Genomic DNA, 24,166 nt, shown 5'->3' on the forward strand with positions numbered 1-24,166 from the left:
AAAACATTTTCGAAGTATTTTTCACCTTACCAGATATTTTTAGAATATGATCATTTAGTACTCTACTGAGTAAAATTTGTTTCTTTAGTGTTTAGTGTCTTAGATACCTGTTGAAATATACCGTGTAGGTCTAGGCCATTGGAACCACGGTAGCTCGGGATTTGTCAATAGTGACAAACAAGAAAGCAGCCGCATGACTCGGCAAGTTTACGATGATTGGTCTCAGAACAGAAGTGTCCGTTCTTCGTTCCTCGCTACCAGACAGTCTCTCCGAAACGCAAGCGACTGTTGTCTGTATGAGCATATATACGTCTCACCCTGCGTTATGCATTATTGCGTGCACGTGCTCCTGCGAGCATGAATGCTTCTCGTCATTTATTGGTCGTCTCTCCGTCGTCGAACATGCTGTCGCCTTAGGCAATCTTCATCATTCCATCATTATCATCATACCCGTCATTGTCACGCCGTTGTATTCGCGCTGTAGCGACCGTGCAGTCATGATAACGTCGCTCTGGCGTTGTCAATCTGGCATCGCCCCACTGTTGCCGTCATTGCATCGTACTCGTTGTCACTGCATCGCTGCATTGTCATCATGCCATCGTCATCATATCATTATCGTCGCATGCCACATCCGCACCGATATCTCACAACAGCACAGTTCTGAAACGATCACTAATGACGTTCAAGATGCAACGGAAGCCCGTCTGGTTGGGTTCAGGCACTGAATCGAAAAAAAGAAAGTGGACCTTACGACGACCACGATGAAAGCAAAGGCGTTAAAGTAAAAGACAAGACGTTTATCCTGAGTCGCCGTTGATGCGAACAGCCCTGCACACGGTGAGCAGAGGTGATGGCAAATGACCGGTCATTTTCTGTGCTCGCTACCAGCGTCACGTGTTGGCGAATTACTCGAGCGTCTTTGTGTTCGGGAACAAGGTCCTCTCGGGGGGGGGGGGGGGGGGGGCGAAACGGCCTGTCTTTTCAAGAAAGCCTTTTGTTTTGGTTGACGTGGCGCACATCTTGTACCTTTCACTATGGTATTTATATTGTGGACCATCAATCTACATATGGTAGTCCGGTCGAGTGCTTACATAGAGAGCCCCAGCTTCGAAAGATTGTGGCACTCTGACAACGTCACATAAGGCTTTGTTTCACCGGAAATATTCTCCGTTAACACAAGCGGCGCCAGTTTCTTACGAAACAAGTTTTAAACGAGTCGGCAGACTCGCTGCCATGTCTTGATTCACAGTATGCCGTTCTCGAAGTGTAAGCACCACATATATGGTCGGAAGGGAGCAAAATGTCGAAATAAGGTTAAGCGTATGCGGGTCTTTCCGCTTGGAGGGCTGCTATACGAATACCGTTATACGGTGGTCCGGGCGCTGCACCAATGCACGCGCAAAGTCAATTCGAAGCCTGTCATTGTCTATCGCAATCGCGGACCGCTTCTTGCATGCGAAGCGCGGGGCATTGTTCCTGCCGCCACTGCCGCAGATAAGTACATCACACAGCAGCTACTTGCCCTAGTGATTTGCACGCCACGTTGCGGCCGTATATCGTAGCATATAGTAGTCGTGGATCACGAGACCTCGTGCGCAGAGACCAAACCCCCGCTCGCGATACCTGCCCCCCCCCCCCCATTCCCCCCCCACCCGGGACTGTTGATGCCTAAACTTCCCTACCGCGCGCAATCTGTGAAGCCACACAAACCGTTAGCCCCCGCGCAGTGAAGGATCACGAGCTCTCTCGCACGCAAGACAAACAACACTCGATCGCTCCTTAAGCGAAGAAACAATTGCAGCGTCAGCAGTGTAGCACTGCCGGCCGTCTTACGCCATTTGCTCGCGGAGGTTGCTAATACGCCGCGCGCGCAGCACGTTCGAAGTTATAGAGAATTACGCGATGTCGCAACGGTGCGCCACGGTCGCAAGGGCGCGTCGTGAGCGTTGGGTGAATGCGCGCTCACTGAAAGTCTCTCGCGGGCTGGATGTTATTGAATGCCGCGCGTATGTCGTACACGCGGGGCCCTATACCTCGATCGCACGCGCGACGTCTCGCGCAACCGCTCGCACTGGCCTACCGGCGGTGCTGCGTTCAACGCGCGTGCGACCGATTGCGCCGAGCGAGGTGCGTATACGCGAGAGGCGGAAAGCTCGCCGATATGCGTGCGTATACGCGCGCGTGTGACCACTATGCGCGGCGTCCCGCGAAGCGGTCGCGCGCCTTGCTGCAAGCGATCGACGAGGGTGAGCAACCATTTGTAGCGCGAGCGCGAGCCTGCGTAAGAATCGGCTGCGTGTACACGTGTTCGCGTATAATATGCGTGTGGTCGCCGAGTCAATGGCAGGCGTTCTGTAGAGCAAGTTACGTAGCAAGTTACGTAGCAAGTTACGTAGCAAGTTACGTAGCAAGTTACGTAGCAAGTTACGTAGCAAGTTCGTAGCAGGTTACGTAGCAAGTTCGTAGAGCAAGTTACGCGCAGCGCTAGTTATATCAGGAGGAAAAGGAAGAGGAGAGGGCTCTTTAGTGATTTCTAGAGAGGTTATTAAGGCGTAAGCCTTTAGTGACTCATGAGTGTCCGTGCGCAGTCCGTGGTGGACGCAGGAAAGCGGTGATCCCGGGCGAGGGGAGCAAGGAGAGGAGGCGTCGTGCCGTTAGCGCTGTACGAGTGGGCGCGTGGCAGAGCGCAGACATGCGCGTGGGGGTGCCTCTATATGGCTCTGGAGGCACAAAAATTTTTCGAATAGGCCAACAGCGATGAACAGAAGCGCCTCCACATGGCTGTGTTTACATCCCATGCTCGCGGCCACGGCGGCGTCCGTTCGCAGAACAGTTCAGACAGCAGCAACAGAAGCGGCCATAGATAGGCTTCGCCTATCGCAGTTTAGCTCAGCGAAGGGCCCATATAGTTTTCTGAGGGCGGCATGCCTAAAACATGCTACACATGAGATGCGCATATATGACGCAAGATGAAAGTGATACGCGCAATGTACGTCACGGGTACCCCGAATACACAAAACAAGCACCGCTCGGCAAGCTAAAGCATCTCGCTGAGACCAGCGCATCTGAGGAAGTTTGAAAGTGTCCCCGTTGCGCAAGATGTACAGGCGTCGTTAGCCGGTAGTGTCGTACAACTTAAAGGACGACAGCTTTGAGACGAACGTTCAGCGCGGACACTCGGGCCACCTCGTCTGCGCTTGCCGGCTATCCACTTTATAGAAAGTGATATGCACGCGCGGTGTGCAGTGTTCGCGTCTTTTCTTTCGCTCTTTCAAAGTTCGTGCAGCAGTAGCGCGCGAAGTTCGGGACCGGCAAAGGCGGGCGATTAGATCTCGAGTTTCGGTTGAAATGCGGGCAATCGTGTATGCACGCGTGCGCCATGCATGGCGGCGCGTCATTCATTACCGCGTGAGCAGTTGGGGCGCAATGTGTATGCGCTTCGATATTGGCGATGGTCGGCAGGCATCGCAGAGCGAATGTTCTCTGTAATGAACCTGGTGCTCCCTGAGCGTGAGAATGGAACACGTATACAACGAGTCACGTAGTTTTCTTGTCTCGTACTTACCAACGTGTGTATCTCCGCGAGTGCGTGTGTTCGTCGGACAGTGAGAGATCGCGGCGAAGTGGTTAGGTTTGTTTGCATGTGGTTTATATCTGTCTTTCGTGCGAACCGTATACTGTTCAATAAATCAGGGAGTATAACAATGAGGAGTAATTAGCGGGTTGAGACATTGAAGGTGTTTTCGCAAGTGTACGTTAACTTATGTAGTTTATTCTGAGGAAATAGTTAGTGTCTTGCCATAATGCATGGTTGCTAACACTGTTCTTTGTTGCCTTCGAAATGTGAGGACAAATAAGCAACCCACGATGTGTTATTACGACAGATTTACGGGCATTGGATGGGGTGGGTGGACGCGTCCGGCAATCTACAAACGAGCTGTCTCGGAGAAAAAAACGGAGAAAAATTTCGTAGTGGAGGCCAAAGATGGTAGGCACCATGGACTGAAATTAGAGTCGTCTTTAGACAAGCAGTGGAGTGTGACATTACGAGTATCCTGCTCACTACCACCACATAAAGAAATAAGAAAGAAAATGGCGGACTCAACTGTAGTTGGTGTCTACATAATGCGAAGCAGTCAAGCTTTGTATAGAGCCATTGTTGGAATGACGTAATTGTTGTGTAGCTAATAGTTATGTAGATATTATATGCTCTAGTGTTTACATTAATGATAAATAAGACAGAATCATTCTAACGACAAGATGTAAGATCGAAAGCAATAAGCTCAAACCCAGTGGCATCCGTGCCTCCGTACCCAGTGAATATACCCAGTCGACCCTGTGCCACATAATCCTTGCATTGCACTGTCTCACGGGACCGCTCCACGCAAACGGTGAGGCGCCTGCAGACCATCCGCCCACGGAAAAGTGACTGAACTCGGATAAGAATTCTTCGCAATAAAAATTCGAATTGGCAGCTAAGTTGTTCGAGTGCTCCGGTGTTGCCAGATGATCGCGCAACCAACCGCTAAACGGCTGGAGGAAATAACCCTAACGTAGCCAAAGCCGCTGATATTTGATGGTGTCTCAGAAAAAAAAAAGACATATGAATTACCTCTAATCCGCCGTCGTTGCTTAATGGTTATGGTGCTGGGCTGCTGAGCACGAGGTCGCGGGATGGAATACCGGCCACTGCGGTGGCATTTTGACGGGGGCGAAATGCGCAAAACACACGTGTACTTAGATTTAGGCGCCCGCTATAAAGAACCCCAGTTGGCCCGAATTTCCTGAGCCCCTCACTACCACGTTCCTCATAATTAATTAGATCGTGGTTTTGGCATGTAAAACCCCATAATTTAATCAATGTAAAGTTACAGCTACATGCGGAGCCCAATATTTCTCTTCAACTAACAAAATTTTCCTCATTCCACCACAGACCTTAAATATTAGCTTAAGCTGGGAATTTTTTTTCGAGTTGGCAGCCCTGGACGCGCAGCACCGGAAACTTTGTCACAGCGCCCTGGCAGATACTGTAGGCACCCGGCACAAAGCTGGCAAGATTGGTAGCGCCGTTAGCGGCTTCGCACCTCCCTCATGCCAGGAAATGAGACCGACGCAAAACGATCAGCGTTTATTCCACACCCAATGAAAGTATTATGCAGATTTATCCTGACGTTTGCAGTCTTCCACTCGGACCAATGTATGCACCACTAAGTGTTATTTGCGCACACCTCCTCAACAGGACCGCTGAAGTGCTTGCGCGCTGAGCTATTGATGCCGGCAGGAAAAGTCAGAACTCTACTCTGAATTTACTTTAATCTGAATGAAATCTGACTCTGCTCTGGCTTTACTCTGTTCTGGCTTTACTCTGTTCTGGCTTTACTCTGTTCTGGCTTTACTCTGTTCTGGCTTTACTCTGCCCTGGCTTTACTCTGCCCTGGCTTTACTCTGCCCTGGATTTACTCTGCCCTGGCTTTACTCTGCCCTGGCTTTACTCTGACCTGGCTTTGCCGTGCCCTGGCTTTACTGTGCCCTGGCTTTACTGTGCCCTGGCTTTACTGTGCCCTGGCTTAACTGTGCCCTGGCTTTACTGTGCCCTGGCTTTACCCTGGTTTTACTCTGACCTGGATTTACCGTGCCCTGACTTTGCCGTGCCCCGTGCCCTGGCTTTGCCGTGCTCTGACTTTGCCGTGCCCTGGCTTTACTGTACCCTGGCCGTACTGTCCCCTGGCCGTACTGTCCCCTAGCTTTACTGTGCCCTGGCTTTACTGTGCCCTGGCCGTACTATGCCCTGGCCGTACTGTGCCCTGGCTTTACTGTGTCCTAGTTTTACTCTGCCATGGCTTTACTGTGCCCTAGTTTTACTCTGCCATGGCTTTGTATGAACTGAACGAGCAGAGCGTTGTGGCGCGCTCACTTGGCTTCTTTGTTTTTTTGCAGCTAAACGCACTGCGCGCGCGGCCAGCGCATGTGCCTTATGGCTACCATCACAGAACGCCGAAGGCGTCAGTGTGTCCGCATATCAGAATAAAAATGGCATAGATTTACAAAAAGCCAAGATTAACAATACCAAATTTCAGAAGTTACTTCACAAAAATTTTTCGAAGAGGCCAACAGCGATGAACAGAAGCGCCAACGTTTTCAACCGCTTGTTGTTCTTGCCTGTACTGTGTGGGCTTAATTACAAACATTACAAACATACAGTTGATGATAACGCATCACGGTGTGACGCCTGCCGAAGTGCCGCTGTTCGGCTTTAACGCAGCGGGGGCAACGCATTATATGCCGACGAAGGCTAAAAAAATTGGAGGACGCTTAAGCTTCGCCTTCAAGAGTGGAACGCGACAGCGTTCCCGTCGACCCGCCAAGGGGTGTAAGACAATGGGCTACGGCGCAGCGATCACTTACGAGGCGCCCCGCATCGGACGCGGTGAGCGTCGAGCAACGGAGCGTACGGCGCGGCAACGAAACGTGCGCCTGAGCAAGCGGAACGAACCAAAGAACTCCGTGTCTCGGAGCCCCGGGGAAACGACGCACGCCAGCCAAACGTCGTGATCGGCACGGGCAGAGAGATAGAGAGATAGTGATCTAAAGAATGGAAGGACGCTTGATTCTGCAACCCGTGTGGGAGCAAGGAGAAACGTCGTCAGGGGAGAGGGAGTCCGGGAGGCGACGCGCCTCGCGTCGCGTCCGCATTCACTAGAGGCGCTGTTGCACCGCTTTGAAGCATGGAACTCGTGGCTGAGTGGTAGAGTCTCCGTCCCACGCTCCGGAGACCCTGGTTCGATTCCCACCCAGCCCATCTTGCAAGTTGTTTTTTATTCATGAAGTGCCTGCCGGGATTTATCGCTCACGGCCAACGCCGCGGACGCCGACGCCAACACCGACGCCGACGACACCGGCTTTTCTGGACACGAGCGCCTTAACGCTGTCGCGTTAAAACACGTCCGCGTACGTCGAGACAAGGCTCGAGCTATAGAGGAAATAATTTGACGGCACCGTTGCATAGCTTTCAAACGTAACATGGTCACTCCAAGCTGCGATAACGCTACAAACAAGCACGGAAGTAGCTGCGCTATTCGCGATATATATAAGGTGAAATCCTCTCAGCTAAACAACCTCACACAAGTACGACACAATGCGCGCATTAGACACCTCAGAATATTGCAGCAATCAACTATCAAGTATTTGCTGTTTTCTTCGTAGACGTACGCCTTTTAAGCTAATTACTCAAACGCAAGATACCGATAGCTGCGAAGTGGCTTTCCGGGCCAAAATGTTGCGAGGTAAGTTGAGAGTTCGCTGCTCAAGACCTGCAGGCTGGCCAGCACTTGTTGGCAGCGGATTTGTACCATTCAACACAGAAAAAAAATATTACTGCGTGATAATTTACACAGACACTCGAGGCGCTCGTTCTTACCGTCCGCGCCGGTGCCGTCGTGCTGTCCTTATATCGACGGCGCATGTGCAGGGGAAGTGTGAAAGCTTCGAATACTTCCGGTAGCATATTCCAGACAAGGAGGTTCAAAACTTTTTATTATGTCCTTGATCCTAGAAACTATGCTCCGTTCCACACGTAGCTTTCAACGCTGTGGAAGCCACGCAAGAAGTTCGATCAAGAAAAGTTATCACTCCGCGCGTTCCGTCCATGCTTCGGCGCGCACCAACAGCGTTCGCACGCGCGAGCATGTACGTGTGAGGCTCCTCGCGACGGGTTGCAAAGAGAAAAACCCGAAATAAAAGGGCAACAAAAAGTAAAATGATCTAAAGCAACGAATTAGTAGCCGTACACAACAGTGTGTTTGTTTCTAAGGATTAAAACTTCTTTCATTCAGTACTGAGCCTATATAAAAAACTGTTGGGCACACTTGCCGTCAAAAAAATAGCTGTGGCTTAGGTAAGGTTAAGCCCAGGATGCGAAGCATACTAGCCTTTATTTTAGTTGTTGAACCACTGTTTAGCCTGGTGAACTGCTGTTGCTTGGCTATATTTGGTTCGGCTAGACGAAGAAACAACTCATGCATTACTGCTTCGCCTTCAAGAGTGGAACGCGACAGCGTTCCCGTCGACCCGCCAAGGGTTGTAAGACAATGGGCTACAGGGCAGCGACTACGCGCCCCGCATTGGACGCGGTGAGCGTCGAGCAAAGCAGCGTTCGGCGCGGCAACGAAATGTGCGCCTGAGCAAGAGATGCACGCCTTAGAAACAGCTCGTTTCTAAGGCAACACCGCATTCACTAGAGGCGCTTTTGTACCGCTTTGAAGCATCGTACTCGTGGCTCAGTGGTAGCGTCTCCGTCCCACACTCCGGAGACCCTGGTTGGATTCCCACCCAGCCCGTCTTGCAAGAGTTGAGCCAAAGCCACTTCTCCTCTGTCGTGACGTCACGGTGTCACGTGGTTTCAAGGCGACACCGCCGCGCCTGAGGAGCTGGGTTGAGCTCTCGTAATATGCTTCGCATAAAAAACATCGGGCTATATCCAAGTGCGAACTAACGAACTGCAAGGCGTCTCTCTAGCGTCGACGGCGCTGACTGCTATGTATGGAACGGAGTGCATATCACTGGTATCCTGTGTCGGAGCCCTGAAGCGGCCACGTGACCTGAGCGTTGGTTAGGACGAGGACGCCAGAAATGGTCACAGTGTAATATATATGTATATATATGTATATATGTATGTATAGAGAGAGAGGGAGAGAGAGAGAAATAAAAGACAGGAAAGGCAGGGAGGTTAACCAATGAACACCAGCAGTCTTATGCATAAGCTTATTAGAGGTTCCTTCGGAAGAAATTTCATGCTCACGAGAAAAATACTCATCAAGTATTCACCAGAATGACGGTTGGATGGATGGATGCAAAACTTTAATAAGGTCCTGAGGTACGCGACTCAGCGCGCTGCGGCCCGACCCCACGTTGGGACAGTCAGGCCTTGCCCGACCGCCGCATCGTGGGCCCTCTGGACAGCCCATAGTTGCGCCCCGGCATCGGGGCTATCGATAGCGGAGAGCCACTTGTCCTCGCTGATTTGTTCTGTGCCTCGTAACGAGGGGCAACGCCAGAGCATATGGTCTAGGCTAGCGATGCTATTGCAGTGTCTGCAGGAACTAGTGGCATAGGTGTCGGGATAAATTTTGTGGGTGACTCATATGTTTTAGAATGACATTAGGAATGCATTAGAAAATTTCAAAGAAGCATATGAGAAAGTCAAAGGGCTGTGATATCAAAACTCGTGAGACTTTCGTGTGGGAGTCATCTCATAGTTTCTCAGCGTAGTTTCTAGCCCGTATATATGCGGCAGCCATCTGTTGTCGGCGACTACGGAACAAGCGAACGAATGGCCGTTGCAGCGCTTAGCAAATTCTTGCCACCCGCTTGCCGCCAGTGTGCTCTCGCCGTGAGTTATTACGTCATCAGATCCGCACTCCATGATTGGCTGTGCCGACAGATGTTGACTGGGGTTGAGATTACGTATGTTCGCTCTGAACGTGGTTGCGAGAGTAAACTGAAATATAAGGTCCATACCTAGCGCAGCTTTCAAGATGTCTTGCCAACTGGCATCTTTCTTCGTTTTTTCTCTATAAGGGACCACTACTAAGCGTTTCTTATCACTCTATCCGTGACGGCCGATGTCTCCGAATTTCACCCGCATGACACGAAAGTTGCAAGCGTTGCTCGGTGAGCCATCTCTCGAGAGGCGACGAGCACAGGACTATCAGACGAGCATCGGCTAGATGAAGGCGGGGACTTGCGTAAAGTAAATATTGCAATAGGTCGCAGCCTCTAACGGTTGCATTGCGTACTCGAGATGGGCAATACGCCCACTGCACTCATCTACACGCAACGCCACGAGTGGGTTAACCGCGTCGAAGGTTCGAAATGCGCCGAGCCATCGCGGGGACCGTTATCTCGTCAGCCGCATTTCGCTTTGCCGGTTGCATACGCGTACACGTGTTGAAACGCGGAGAACGTGCAAGCGCTTTGAAAATATGCATGCGTGCTCCTGTGGCCTCTTTCTCAAACGTGGCGAGAGGACGAGAGACAGAGATGCCCCCGAACGGAAGAACAATAAGTACGGCTTATAGCTGACACCGCGAGAAGATTGACGACATCTAATGGCAACTGGGAGTGAGGAGTGTCCGTGTTTACCTACAAAGCGAAGCGTTAAACCGTGCAGTGTGGCGGGAAGGTGCGCTGCCCTGTAATAACGGGTTTGCGGCCGTCCCCGATAGATCGTAAAACAGCGCCTCGAAGAGGTCTCAGCAGTGCCGGGAGGATACTCGCCGGCACTGTTATCTGCATTCCTTGTACTTCTATTCTTTTTCACTTTTTTACTTTTTTCAGCGGTGATTAGCGGTAGCCGCCGGTGAAAACGGTACACGTGTGTAACCGTTGACTGCTCGGTTTCTCTACTGGCAGCTTCTCCACACCCTGGTTGCTTTCCTTCAGTGCAGGCATCGGGCACGGGCTGGTCGATGACCGTTAGTGAAGCGGCTCCGCTGGACACTTACTAGGGACTTTCAGAGTGCATACGGATGGACGGACGAATGGACATTTGATTGATGATTAGGTAGCTAGATACAGAGAGCTATTTTTGAGTATTTCACAGCTTGGCCTGCGGTGTAAAACTGGTGGTGCAACTTACACAGTGCACGCACACGGATATTTGGTAAAAGGTTGGTGGAAGGATCGATAGATAAGTGGATGAATGGTTCTTCAATAGACAGCCAGACAGGTAGATTGCATGACGAATATAGAGGTTGGTAGATAGCTGAATGAATGGATGGATGGATTTAAAGATAGATGGATATAATATATAGAAATGTGAGTGCTCGAAAAAAGAACCAATTTTAGGAAAATACTGTTTTTTTTTCTCGTTTCCTTTCAGAAAAAAACCCAGAAAGATCAAGAAAGAGTCCGAACTACAGAATAAAATGGAGTATATAAATGTAAATTACGTTAAAGTTCTATTAGTGTCACTTTGTGAGCATAAACATTTTGGCCGCATGTTTCTTTCAGTTTTTGTAAAAAAAGAAATCATGATGGTAGTGTGCTGCATTTTTTATCATTTGTTTCACGAAAAGGCAATTTAGGGTGGCGTCCTCTATGGTGAGATACAGGATGCGCCTTTGTGACCCAAACTTTTCGTGCCAATATTGCTTTAGAGAGGGAGAGAGAGAGAGAGAGAGAGACTCTTTATGAGAAAAAAGAGATGTTTGCGGGTGCGTATACAACCGCTGGCATGCTACTTTTTATATGGATGGGGAATGGAACTAAAAGATTGCAGAGAAGCGTGGAAAAGAAAGAATAAAAATAACTTTAACTTATCGTGAAGTGTGCATGACCCGATAGGTTGACAGTTCTGTGCGGCGTTTTGGAGCTTGCGTTTTCTAGCGTCAAAGTAGGCACCATTATGTAGCAGTTCCGTCCGAGTTCACACACTAATGGTACAAAGTAAAGCGTTCCTTCGCCCATTTGTAGTTTTAGAAATTATTCTACCATTGCATGTTCCAGGCAAAAGAATAGCTTGGTTAGGCTTTCTGTCTTGTTCGGACAGGGAAATCCTCCACAGGAGCTCCTTCTTTTCATTGGTTGTCAATCTCGACGGAAGACAAGCCGCCAAAATGGCGGGCTGTCTGGCTGCTCAACTTGTACTGACCCACTCCTGTCTAGCGCAATCTTTTGAAGGTCTTCTTTTGTTGTAGCGCAAGCTGAATAGGGAAAACAGGAAGGCACATCTGACACACACAGCGCTAATTTCAACAACAGATTTATTTCCTGTTCTCGTCGCTATGTATACACCCTTGAACCGCCATACAGCACGTGTAAAATTTCGGCAAAGATGAACAAAAAATATAAAATGAGAACGACACGTAAGCAGTTTCTTGACTCACATCTTCACAGATATGCACCCGTTCAGCGCGAACAAAGATAATTGAACTCTTTTGAGGATAATGAAATGGGAGGTTTATTGACGCATGCGTCGCCGAATGTTGATATGTGTCTACTTTCTGTTATCAAGCGCGTCATCCCACACCTGATTCTACTCCATGATGATTGTTTCTTTAAATCTAGGATTGCATTTGCATCTCTGCCAGTGGATGGCGAGAAAGCCGTCAGCAGCCAAGTTGTTTACTTTGTTATTGCGTTCTCGTAGCCTGTCATCTATGCATCTGTCTGTTTGACCAATGTAGGATAGTCCACACCCGCGACGCAATCAATGAATTTGTTTTTATGTTCTTTTTCGCGTTTTGTATCACGTTTCGAGGGTGTATACATAGCGACGAGACCGGGAGATAAATCTGTTGTTGAAAGTTAGCGCTGTGTGTGTGTGTCAGATGTGCCTTTACGTTGTCCCTGTTAAGGTTGCGCTACAACAAAATAAGATACGCCGTACTAACAAGCCCCTGTAGCTATCCTCATCGACTTTTGCAGGCGTTTCTCGTGACAAATAATTTAATGCACTTGATTTGACGTCACGCGGACTATTTTTTTTCTTTGAGCGGCACACTAAAAGAGAAAGAATAAATCAAGCAGTATTAATATATTACGCTTCGGAAGTGGCGAAAAGCTCCCTGTGCCGTGAGCAGGAATCTTGGTAACACAGCAAACACCCAAAAACGGAACCATGATGGCGGTCCTGCCGTGAGGTAGCCTGCACCGGTCCGTCAACACGCCGTGGCTTTTGACAGCGTTTGCATTGACCTAGATTACTGTGGCAGCAATTATGTGGACTCTCCAAACGCGTGTCTGCCGTCGCCGTGAGGTCCCGCATAAAGTCTAAGGGCGATAAAGTGGTCGCTGTGCGCCGTATGTTGTATGTGCGAGTGAAAGCATGTGAAGGTAAGCCGGCGATCGGTGGCTCCATCTCGCGCACTGATAATAGAATGTGCGCAGCTGTCATCGTTGTTAGACAAATATCCAGAACACTACCGTCAATCTCCGATGGAATAAAAAAAAAAGTGGGGTATTAGTTATATAGGGTGCCCAACCTAACGCAAGCAAAGCTGTCGGAAGAAAAAAAAAGTATTTATAAAAACAGGGTGAAAGATAAAATTACAAAACCTACAGCATTCGATCTTCAGATATCCGATGATCGATCACCGCAGGGTTTGTATATGTATCTTGCGCTGTTATTTCATAGCGTAAGCTATTAGGAACTCGTTCCAATAGCCGCTTCGGTTGGCGATGTTGTCCGCCGCCGCAGCTGTCCGTCGCTGCTATCGCTGGGAATGAGAAAATAAAAATACCAGTGCCTGCCGGGATGAAACCCGGGCCCACTGCCCGAGAGTCAGCTGCTCTACTACTGAGCCGTGTTTTTTTTTTCTCGTCTAAACACGATATTTATAACAATGAATGAAATGATGCAGGAAGTATTCACAATGATGTGAGCGCCCAGGTGGTCGTGAGGAATCAAAAGTCAATGAGCAGTACATACGACGAAGACGTCACACAAAGCAACATCTTCAATCGCAACAAAAAACTTGAAAGGAGAAGGTAAACACCTAATCAAAGGTCTGTTCCAATCCGGCTGACGCTCTTCTTGGTCGCAAATGCCCTTTAAAGGGCCCCTCGTCAGCTGAATAGCAAATTTCTGTTATGTGCCGGAAGTTGTTGCGTCTCCTGTAGGGAGCGTTCTGCCTTGAGAATTTTTCAAATCGGCTCATTAACAGCCGATGTAGAAATATTTCAGTGCCGCGAACATACAATTTCAGGAGGCGATGGGTTCACTGCCGAGAGAGACACTCTCTCCACTCGACCCGTTTAGCCTCCGCATGCGAAATTCCTTTCCCGAGTTCTCTCATACACGAGCTTGAGGATCGCGTGACGCATAGGTCACCGGCTCCACCTTCATTCATTTTTATGCGAAGCATATTACGAGAGCTCAACCCAGCTCCTCAGGCGCGGCGGTGTCGCCATGAAACCACGTGACACCGTGACGTCACGACAGAGGAAAAGTGGCTTTGGCTCAACTCTTGCAAGACGGGCTGGGTGGGAATCGAACCAGGGTCTCCGGAGTGTGGGACGGAGACGCTACCACTGAGCCACGAGTACGATGCTTCAAAGCGGTACAAAAGCGCCTCTAGTGAATGCGGTGTTGCCTTAGAAACGAGCTGTTTCTAAGGCGTGCGTCTCTTGCTCAGGCGCACATTTCGTTGCCGCGCCGAACGCTGCTTTGCTCGACGCTCACCGCGTCCAATGCGGGGCGCGTAGTCGCTGCCCTGTAGCCCATTGTCTTACACCCCTTGGCGGGTCGACGGGAACGCTGTCGCGTTCCACTCTTGAAGGCAAAGCAGTAATGCATGAGTTGTTTCTTCGTCTAGCCGAACCAAATATAGCCAAGCAACAGCAGTTCACCAGGCTAAACAGTGGTTCAACAACTAAAATAAAGGCTAGTATGCTTCGCATCCTGGGCTTAACCTTACCTAAGCCACAGCCATTTTTTTTTCCTCGTTATTTTTTTTTGCTGCGCTTCGCACTTCCGCTGATAGCGTCGCGTGCGAGCTGTTGCGTTTGTCAGGTTTCGCGCAGCTCACGATTTTTTGCGCGCTGTGCAAGAGAACACGTGACTAGCGACATAAGTCAATACCACGCGAGTACTGAGGCAGACACAAGTGGTTCATAGAGCATGATCACGCGTAGGAACGCGATATACATTGACGTACTTTTGTCGTCTGCGCGCACGACTGCACGACGTGGAAACAAGCAGACGAAACAGAAGTACATCTCTCTTGCTGCGGCGCGAAGCAAAACACGAACACGCATACATTTAGTTTGCGTGTTTTAATATTTCTCTAAGCATTAGTTCCTCCATTGAAGCAACAGATTACATAAGTAACAGACGTCGCTTTGAATAATTCACGGAAGTCACGTGTCACTGCGAACCACGTCACAGCAGTGCCATGTACGTAGGCGCGCACTTCGGCTGGGACCGGGGGGACCGCGAGGAGTAGGGCGAACGGCATTCGGTTTGAAATTTCAGCTCTTTCCGCGGCTTGTAGTGATGTATTAATCAGCAGACACGATCGTTAGCGCGCGTTGTATGCACGGCGCTTGTCAGCTCAAAATGGCCAGAGCTGGTGAGGGGCCCCTCTAACGGCGTTATAATTTGAGCGAAATGCGAGCTTGAGGAAGTTCTTTCTGCATTTCGATCTTGCACGCGAGTTTTCCGTAGCCTGTGCAGGCCTATCAGTAAAAAAAAATACATATCGAATGTGACATCATCACACGAAACAACAAAATATCGTATACTGTGTAAATTTGGATCAAAAGATTTTGCAAATTTCGATGGAGCTAATCCAATAATAAAGTGGTGTCTTTACAGTTAAAAAAAACCGTGTTCAATAGTTTCGGGCACGCCAAAAATGCGACAGTTGCTTGAGGAAGCGAAATATGAGCCACGTCAGGGCTTGCTAGCAGCTGCGGAAACATGCCCTACACACGCGTCCTAGCGCGTGAGGAGACACGCGATGTGACAAGCGCACCGCGTAGAGTCGATACGTGCACACTTTGTATTGCAGTTGAATACTATTGCACCATGTGACATGCCATGTATCAGTTGCGTAGGCAGTGATACAAGGTAGACAAAGACGGTTACAGGAAGAAGAAGATTGGGGTGATGCCTACAAATAACTCAGTGCCCTTCCACTCTGTGAAGAAGGATGACCAGCGAAGCTGTGTATGCGGGCCACTTATTGGAAAACAGCACCTCTGCCGCGGGTCGGCTCGGCATTACACTATCTTCGGGATCGGCCCACGTATGGAGAGTGCTTAACGCCTGCTTCACCCAAGGATGGTTAAAAAGGAAAAAGAAAAAAAACTTCTGGGGTGGAGATGATGTCCCAAAGGTGAAGCCGGCCACCTCCATCTTACCAGGGCAATCGATTAACGTCGGCATTTGGTGGAGAAAAGGAAACGTTTTCTTCTCACTTCCAATGACTTCCACAAGGCCAGTTTTGCCATACTGGTGCTTCTCGATGTGCCTCTCTGTATCGCTGGTTTCAGGATGAAGCTTGAATGTCTTGGCAACTTGTATGGGAGATTAGGGTGTCACCACTCAGCCTATGGCAATATTTTAGCACGAAATAACATTCAATTATTTTCCAATTAGTGTAAAATTTGTATTATGTGATCAAGAGCAGTTGTACTGCGACTGTTCTCCGTGTAGTTGAGCACGCTTTCAAGGGCGAAGTAGCGGCAAGCGCTGGCTTCACCTCTGCTGGTAAGAATCAGCAAGGTCTGCCACTACAGAATTTCTGCTTATAACTTCCTTGGCTTCACCACTGCCCTGAGTTGGCCTGGTATTGTACTAGCTTCGGAATCGGCCCCACGTAAAGGGAGTGCTCATTAACGCCTGCGTCACCTCCGCCGCGGGTCGGCCCGGCATTGCACTATCTTCGCGATTTTTTTCTGCACGCGGACACGATAGTGGGGAAAGTAGCCCTTAACAGCTTCGCTGTAAAAAGGTGGAATGAGAAACATGTATGGCATGCGTGATTAAATCAAGCAGGCTAGGTGACTGTTCGTCACCACCCCGTTTGAAAGGGGATGCCAATACATACTCATCACCAAGCCATCGTCTTCTTCTTTAGCATCCTACCGTGCCACTTGTCACGCGATGTGAGATGCTCGCCGCGTAGCGTCGGTACGTGCACACTTTGTGTTGCAGTAGCATATTATCACACCAGGTGGCACGCCATGTAGCAGTTGCATGGGTAGTAGTACAAGGTAAACAGAGGAGGTTTGAGGAACGAAAAGAAGATTTAGGAGGTGTGCACAGAAAAGAAGTATTGAAGGATCCTGGTTGAAACAACGCCGCTCCAATTGTTGGAATACCACTATAGAACGTTGACGGCGACCTCGAACAGCGCTGGCAACTGCAAACTGTGCGAGCGCGTAGTGGCCACGCAGAGAGAGCTGCATTTTGCTCCCGTAAAATCACGCGTACAAAGCGCGATACACTCATGCATGCATCTGTACCATTTACGGCACCGCTTGACATTCAGCAGCGCATGTTCCAGAGCGAATACCGTCAAAAGGAAACGCACACATTGAACAGCTGTAGCACCTTATCGCCCGAAATGCCGGAAAGAGCACATACTTTTCCATCGATCAGTCGGGCTCTAGCTGTTCGAAATGTCGTAGGGTTTTTCGAAACATGTGTGTATACGTATACCTTGTCTACTTATAGTTTCTGAGTTGCGCTTTTGTATGGGCAGTTTGACTGACCTCGCGAGAAGTCTTTGTTATATCAACGTTTGCTATAGAGTCCTTTAATAATAGCCTAATTGTGATGATGTATATTGCAGCTAGGACATCGAGTGCCTACGAGACGGCGAAGGGAGAAACCAAAGAGTTACGTTAGACTACATTTGGATGACCGGGGTAGTTGGAGAAGTATGAGAGAGGCCTTTGCCCTGCAGTGGGCGTAATCAGGCTTATGATGATGATGATGATGATGATGATGATGACATTTGGAAGCGGCCGTGGTATTTAGGCAGTCGTCCCTCAAAAATTTAAGTAAGGAAACAAAAGAAATGCCACAACGCAGTAGTATTTGTCTTTTTGCCGCATGAAATTCGCAAACGGAGCCTAGGAGCGCAGGTATAAACGGAGCTAGCAAGCTCGGCCCACTTTTTTCTTCCTGTACTTTATGTCAGTTTAAGTTTTTACAGCGAAGCTGTTAAGGGGCTATTTCCCCCGGGATCCTATCCGTGTGTACACACAAAGTCCCGACGATGGTGGAATGCCGGGCCCACGCGCGGCGGACCTGAAGCAGGCGTTAAGTACTCCCCATACGTGGGCTGATCCCGAAGATAGTGCGATGCCGGGCTCACCCACGGCTGAGATGTAGTTCACCATTACGGGGCCCACATACTTAGCTTCGCTGGCCACCCTCTTTACCAAGTGGAAAACACTGAGTTCTTTTAAAGCTTTCCTACGTAAATAACTTTATTAAAGTGAATCATGACCACATAAAGCCAACAGAGAATGAAGCCAATGAAAGCATCGGTGTAATTCACTATGGTTGAAATTGAAATGTACAAAATGATGAAGAAAAGGGAAATGAAAGTGGACGAAACGATAATTTGTCGCCGGTGGAAGCCGAACCCGAAACCTCTGCATTACGCGTGCGTTGAACTACACTGTAAACGAAAATAAACCCACCTGGGAGTTTTTAACAGGTGATGTACCCTAAAACCTCCCCTCCTCAAGTATTTACTCCGATGTATGGGAGCAAAACAGCGCCATTCCCTCGTTTCACTCCGCTGGCTGGCTGCGGGAGTATTAGGGCGACATGACGCGATTTTACTCCGCTTAAAAATCTTGTTCTCTCGTGAAACTCCGACAGGGAGTTTTAAAAACTCCCCTCCGCCGAAAGAGCTTGGTCACGTGGCGCTTCCCATGAGGCTGTGCGCCTCGCCAGCGACCGGGCGCATTCGGCGGAGTCGGCAGTGCTCATGGCTGACGGTTTGTTTACATTTGTGAAGTGTCGTTCCGTGACAGCGTTTCGTCAATTTGTTTCCCGTATTTCCTTCCCGAAAGTGTTGTAGGCATGCCTGAAGCTCGCTGTTTCTCAGCTTCAAGTACGTTTGCTCTGATCACTTTGCTGACAACGATGAATGCAAGAGCAACGTTTTCAAGTGCGGAAAAAGGCTTAGGTATACCTCGAAGCTGCTCACTGGCTCGTGATGTCGGCTCAGGTTCTGACTGTGTTTTCGTGCTGCGTGACCCTGGCTTGTGTTGTTCAGTACGTGAAATGCGACTTTTATGTCCTTTTGGGTACATGCTGACAACGTCTGGTGTAATGTTTGAAAGGACCGCGTAGCAATGGCAACAGCAGCCACTGTTCGAGCGACGACGTCCGTGCTAGTCGCACATGTATGGCGTACCCCAAGTTCGTTGCGGTGCTGTGTTGCCAGTGAGAAAGATCGGAGTGCAAGCAACTGTTTTTATGTATCTGCGAACGGATATTTTCACCCGAAGAAAAACGGTAGGACATAAGTGTGCGTACTGTAAATAAAGCTTCTTATTGAACGATGTGCATCGAATTGTTATCGCGCATATATGTTTTGGTCACGTCATTGCTTCCGATATTGCATTAACATTACGCTCTATCCGAGACACTGATTTAGACGCATGCCTGCTCGCTCCGAGTTTAAGCATTCACTCGACAGATCAGCTATGTAGCTCCTTTTCACAACCGAGAGATATTGCTTGGACGCGGAGCAAGTAGTGCGGTGTATAATATGTATGACTGCGCATTTTTCGGTGTTACGTCGGCTGCTGCGGGTCATGCTCACACGTAATAATTTGTTGCTACGCTACCACTATATCGCAAAAATTTAATTTTGCTATGAAGCAGACGCACTTACATTTTTCTTGCTTACTGTAACTAACGCACTACTTTTTGGCCGCGAACGCCGGCAGTGTGCGAAGTCGCTCCAGCACTCAGAATGGCATGCTAATTGTGAAAATTTACGCCATTAACTTTTTTCTCTCACTATTCTGAATTAACAGTTTTGTGTTGATTAAGGTATTCTGTTAATCTCAGAGAGGCACATCTCGTATGAACGAGCATGGGAGTCGTAATTCTGAAAGAAGCACAGCTGCTCCCTAGGCGTTTTAGAGGCACACAGTATCGTGGCTATATATACTGGCACCGTTGCTTCTTGGGTATCGCGTGTACGTGGGATGTCTTTCAAGTTTCTGCATTGGGCGTTTCTGAAACGTTTATGTATGTCATGATATATGTGCTTTCATTGACTTGTTTCGTAGAATTTGACGCGGTCTCGTGTGCATATTTCGAAATTTGACCAGCAGCCTCTCTATGTAAAGATGTTCGCGCAAACTGACGCGATGCCTCTTTTTATACTCCCGTTGCACCTCAAAAAAACTCCGTCCATTGCAAAGCAAAAAAGAAAGAAAAGATAGAAAAAATACCTCCCATAATTCCACGCGAAAATTCCGCTCGCACGGAGTAAAAATTCTACTCCGATCATACGGAGCATAATAAACTCCGAACCGGGGGGTCGCTAGAGGACAAGCGTTAAACTCCCACGTCGGAGTTATTTCCGTTTACAGTGTACCAATTGTGCTACGGCGACGGTTGTGAATTCGTTAGCTAACTTGGGTATTTACACTACACTGCTGTAGTTCTTGCAAGATGCATAGCTGGAAGCATTTACTGTATGTTATTCTTGATGCCTTGAGGAAGATACTCCCAAATAAAACAAAAGACTATTGCTCCAAGAGAGTCTCGCAGTTTTGAAGACAGTGCAAATTGCAGCACTTATTCCCTGAACGACTCGAAATGGGCGTGGTGTCCCGCATGCAAAAGGTGCAAATTAACAGAATTCGCTCGCTGACTGCCAGGAGCGGCGCTCACCACACCAGCGCGATGAAGAGCGCCGGCAGCTGCGGGGAGCGTGTGGTGTTTCTCCCTGAGCGAACGTTCCGCGCTGCCGCTCCGTTCGCCGTTTCAAACGCTCAGCACCTTGAGAACACGGCGGATCACGTGATCTCCAACCACTGGGCGTGCGGGAACGCAGCGCGCGTTCAAGCTAGCAGCCCTGCCAGCCCTCTTGAACCGCCATCGCACGAGTAACCCTTCGTCCTGGAGCCCGGAACAGACCACGTGACCTCCGACACATGCAGGGCCCTCGTGCCGAGTCGTGGGGGTTCTGGGAGCGTGAACCGCGTGGTCTGCGCATGCGCCTCAGAGTCTGGACAGCACGATGGCGCCGCCGACGCGACCGTCGCTTGAACGCGTCTCGAGCGTTCGCACAATTGGCTATCGTAATCAAATGAGAATTAGCAACAGTGCAGCGCGTTGCTCCCAGCTGCATTCGCATGTAGCAGCCGAAGCGGTCGCCAGAACAGAGCGAATCAACCTGTCATGATGTCATCTCGCATCCATCCTGGGTACCGAAATCAAAATGGGCTCGCGTATATGTACACGACCCCGCCCTCCCTCCACACACACGCATATATATATATATATATATATATATATATATATATATATATATATATATATATATATATATATATATATATATATATATATATATATATAATAGTGAAATATTATCATAAATGATTTCTTTAGGGCTGTCTTACGCTTGCCAGTATTTTCGTGAAGGTTCTAGCTGGTTTAGGCTTTCATTTCGCGCCAGAATAAACACAACTCATTGAAAGTGTCATATCTCATCACTCCTTGTGACTATATATAACGCAAGATGAGTTCCCTACTGTTATTGGGGAACGTGTCATAGCGGCTGTCAATGGACGCGGACTTCTGTTGAAGTCTTATATTGTCGAGAAAATTGTGCCGCTGTGGTGCATTACTCGCCGTGTCTATGCTCCGGGCCTTGTGATATCTGGAGGGCGTTGACAGTATCGCCGTGCGGCTGAAAACGAGGACGAGAGATGACAACACGCACGACAGTGACAAAGCGCTAACAGCGCTTGCATGTTCCGGTTGTCACAAGGCCACTACGGCAGCGTCAGCGCAGTGGGCACGCGACAAGCTCATCGGTAATCGAAACAAACACGACAGTGACAAATCTACGGAGGATCCGGTGCTGTTATAATGGATCGCGTGTATCGGTGACACGAATTCAGTGCGCGAATGGGAACATGGCAGATCGGGCCTTCAGTCGCGGCCGTGTTGAAAGCAATACTGGGGAGGTTTAGCTTGTCCGCACGGTATTTGTGCTTACGGAGCACCGTATCACCACGTGACGGCTGCGTTGGTAGCGTTATCTCGTGCTGCTTTTTTAAAGCCACGATGTGCTAGGGACGTTTGTGTGTTGCATGACTGCAACACACCGTTGATTACCGTTGATTCACCGTTAATTACGATAGTCCCCAATGCGAAATTTTAGCGCAGCTCTATAAGTGTTTTCATTTCGCGATATATTGCCTGACGCGGACAATGTGTCTCGTTCTGCACGTTGCAAAATGGAGCGAAGGGAGGAGCTACAGCCTCGCTAATCTGGAGATATCACGAGAACCAGCGCCTGGATGACGTGCGGGCGCGATTCACAGCAGCCGCCGCCGACAGACCTCCCAGAGAGGGCGCGCACTACTCTTGCGCCAGATTGTCGCCGCACTGCGCTTTTCTTCTCGCCATTTCACCATACTCTCCTCCTCCGCGTTCCGCCCCATGGTTTGGCTGCACCCTCCTCCTCCGTTTTCCTCCTCGCATCTTTGATCCTCCTCTCCGCGCTCGCTTTCATATTTCGCTGTGCTCGTTCGCACGGTTACGCCGACGCTCGCCACAGGAAAGGGCATCTAAGAGCTGTTATCTAAAATAAAGAAAAGTAGTGAGTGGTTCCAGTTTATTGTTGCATGGTCTAGCTGCAACTCGGAGAGAAAAATGAGGCGTATGAGGGTTTTTTTCTTCTTACTTGCAACCACGTGTAGCCAACGGACAAGGACGTCAATGAAAGCATTGGGAAATTAGGGAGTGTTAGAAATAAGGGATTCGCTAATAATAGCGAATGTCATAGGCCAAGCATAAAAACGGAAATCGACTACGAAAAAACGCAAATGACGTCTCTGGGCTTTTGGGTACTCATACGCTACTTGGTGACACTGACTGTAAAATTATGTTAGGGAGTTTTAGAAATAGCATAGCTAACATTAGGCGTCGTTGTCGTCTAGGCGTATAACAAAGAACACAAAGAGAGTAGAAAAGAACGGAAATTACATAAAGAAGAGCCTGGGTTCTGCGGTACCCAGGATCGCTTGGGGGACACTGTTTCTAAAACCCATTGACTGACAACTGTTCGGCCCGTAACAGTTACATCTCCCTTATGCTTTCCTTGGCTTCATTGTCCATTGGTTTCTAGCTGTCAGAACCAGCGCTCTGAGCCTCCGCTATTCCGTATCTATGCAGACGTTTTTACAGCGTAAGCTCTTATAGTGTCATTCCGATAGCGTTTTCGGTTGGCGGCATTGTCCGCCGCCGCCACAGGTCTCCGTCACAGTTATCCTCGGGAATAAAAAAAAATGCCTAATTTCAAACGGCATCGAAGCCGGGCATTCTGCGTGGTAGTTCAGCTACTCCATAAGTGCGCCATGGCAGCGCTTACTAGCTGCTGCGGAAACATGCCCTACACATGCATCCTAGAGCACGAGGGTTCGCACAATGTGAGATACGCGCCACGTAGCGTCCATACGTGCACATTTTGCATTGAAGTTCCATATTATTGTACCAGGTGGCACGCCATGTAGCAGTTGCATAGGTGGCGGTACAAGGTAGATATGGAAGTTTTGAGGAAGCAAAAGAAGAATAATGAGGTGTGTACAGGAATGGCAGAATGAAAAACAGCCTCCTTGGGGACGTATTCTGTAAGAGTCGACCTAGTGGACATGTCCATTTCGTCCGCTGTTGAAGTTCTGATTGGTTGGGCTTGGCCGCGGGCATTTGCAGCAGCGAGGCGCCCACAGCCAATCAGCATTTCCCGACCACTTCCCCCCTTCCCGGCTACTTTGCCTCACTATACTATCGTACTGGCGACGCCAGGAAAACGGAAACAATCAATAAATTTCTTTACAGTGAATTTGCTACAGCGAATCAACAAACTTCTTCGCTGCAAGAAATAAGTGCGAGGTAAGTCTTGTTCAAATCGTAGCCACGCATATTGCATACCGATTGCTTTTCTCGCGCACGCGCGAATATTGCAGGGAAATGTAGCAATGGGTGGGGTCCGCGCTAAGCAAAGCAGGAAAGAGACCGCGATCGCGAACTGGGATCGGCCGTCCGGGCTGCAAAGTAGGCCCCCCGGCATCGCTCTGCCCCAACGGTGTCACTCGGTGACCTCCACTGACTACATTCGTGCACGGATGGATGCGATCCGAGAAAGCCACGGCAGTAGCCAGCGAGCGAGCACCCAAATAAACGGAACCCGCCGAAGCACCTTCTTGTTGAGGCTTGCGTACCGTGCTAGCACTTGTAAAAGAAGGAGACAAAAAAGAAAGTAGTCACATGACTGCTTTTCCTTTTCTTCTTTTCCCTTCAGTGTGCCTGTTGCATTGGCTTCCCTGTGAGTATATATACATACACATGCTTACCAGCTGCAATGAATCAATTGTTGAAAGTTAGCGCTCGTCCGGGGTTCCTGCTTCGTCCTTGTGTGGTTCTTGCGTCCCTGGTTCTTACGAG

The 24,166-nt window shown here is 49.1% G+C and overlaps 1 long non-coding RNA gene across 1 annotated transcript in view; it reads left to right on the plus strand.

The window, feature by feature from the left end:
• LOC139046810 (uncharacterized) overlaps positions 1 to 24,166 on the plus strand; it is a 190,112-nt gene that overhangs the window by 58,050 nt on the left and 107,896 nt on the right. The gene's annotated exons all lie outside the window — the stretch shown is intronic.

The sequence above is a fragment of the Dermacentor albipictus genome, chromosome 6 (genome assembly GCF_038994185.2).
Source record: "Dermacentor albipictus isolate Rhodes 1998 colony chromosome 6, USDA_Dalb.pri_finalv2, whole genome shotgun sequence".
NCBI classification, from domain to species: Eukaryota; Metazoa; Arthropoda; class Arachnida; order Ixodida; family Ixodidae; genus Dermacentor; species Dermacentor albipictus.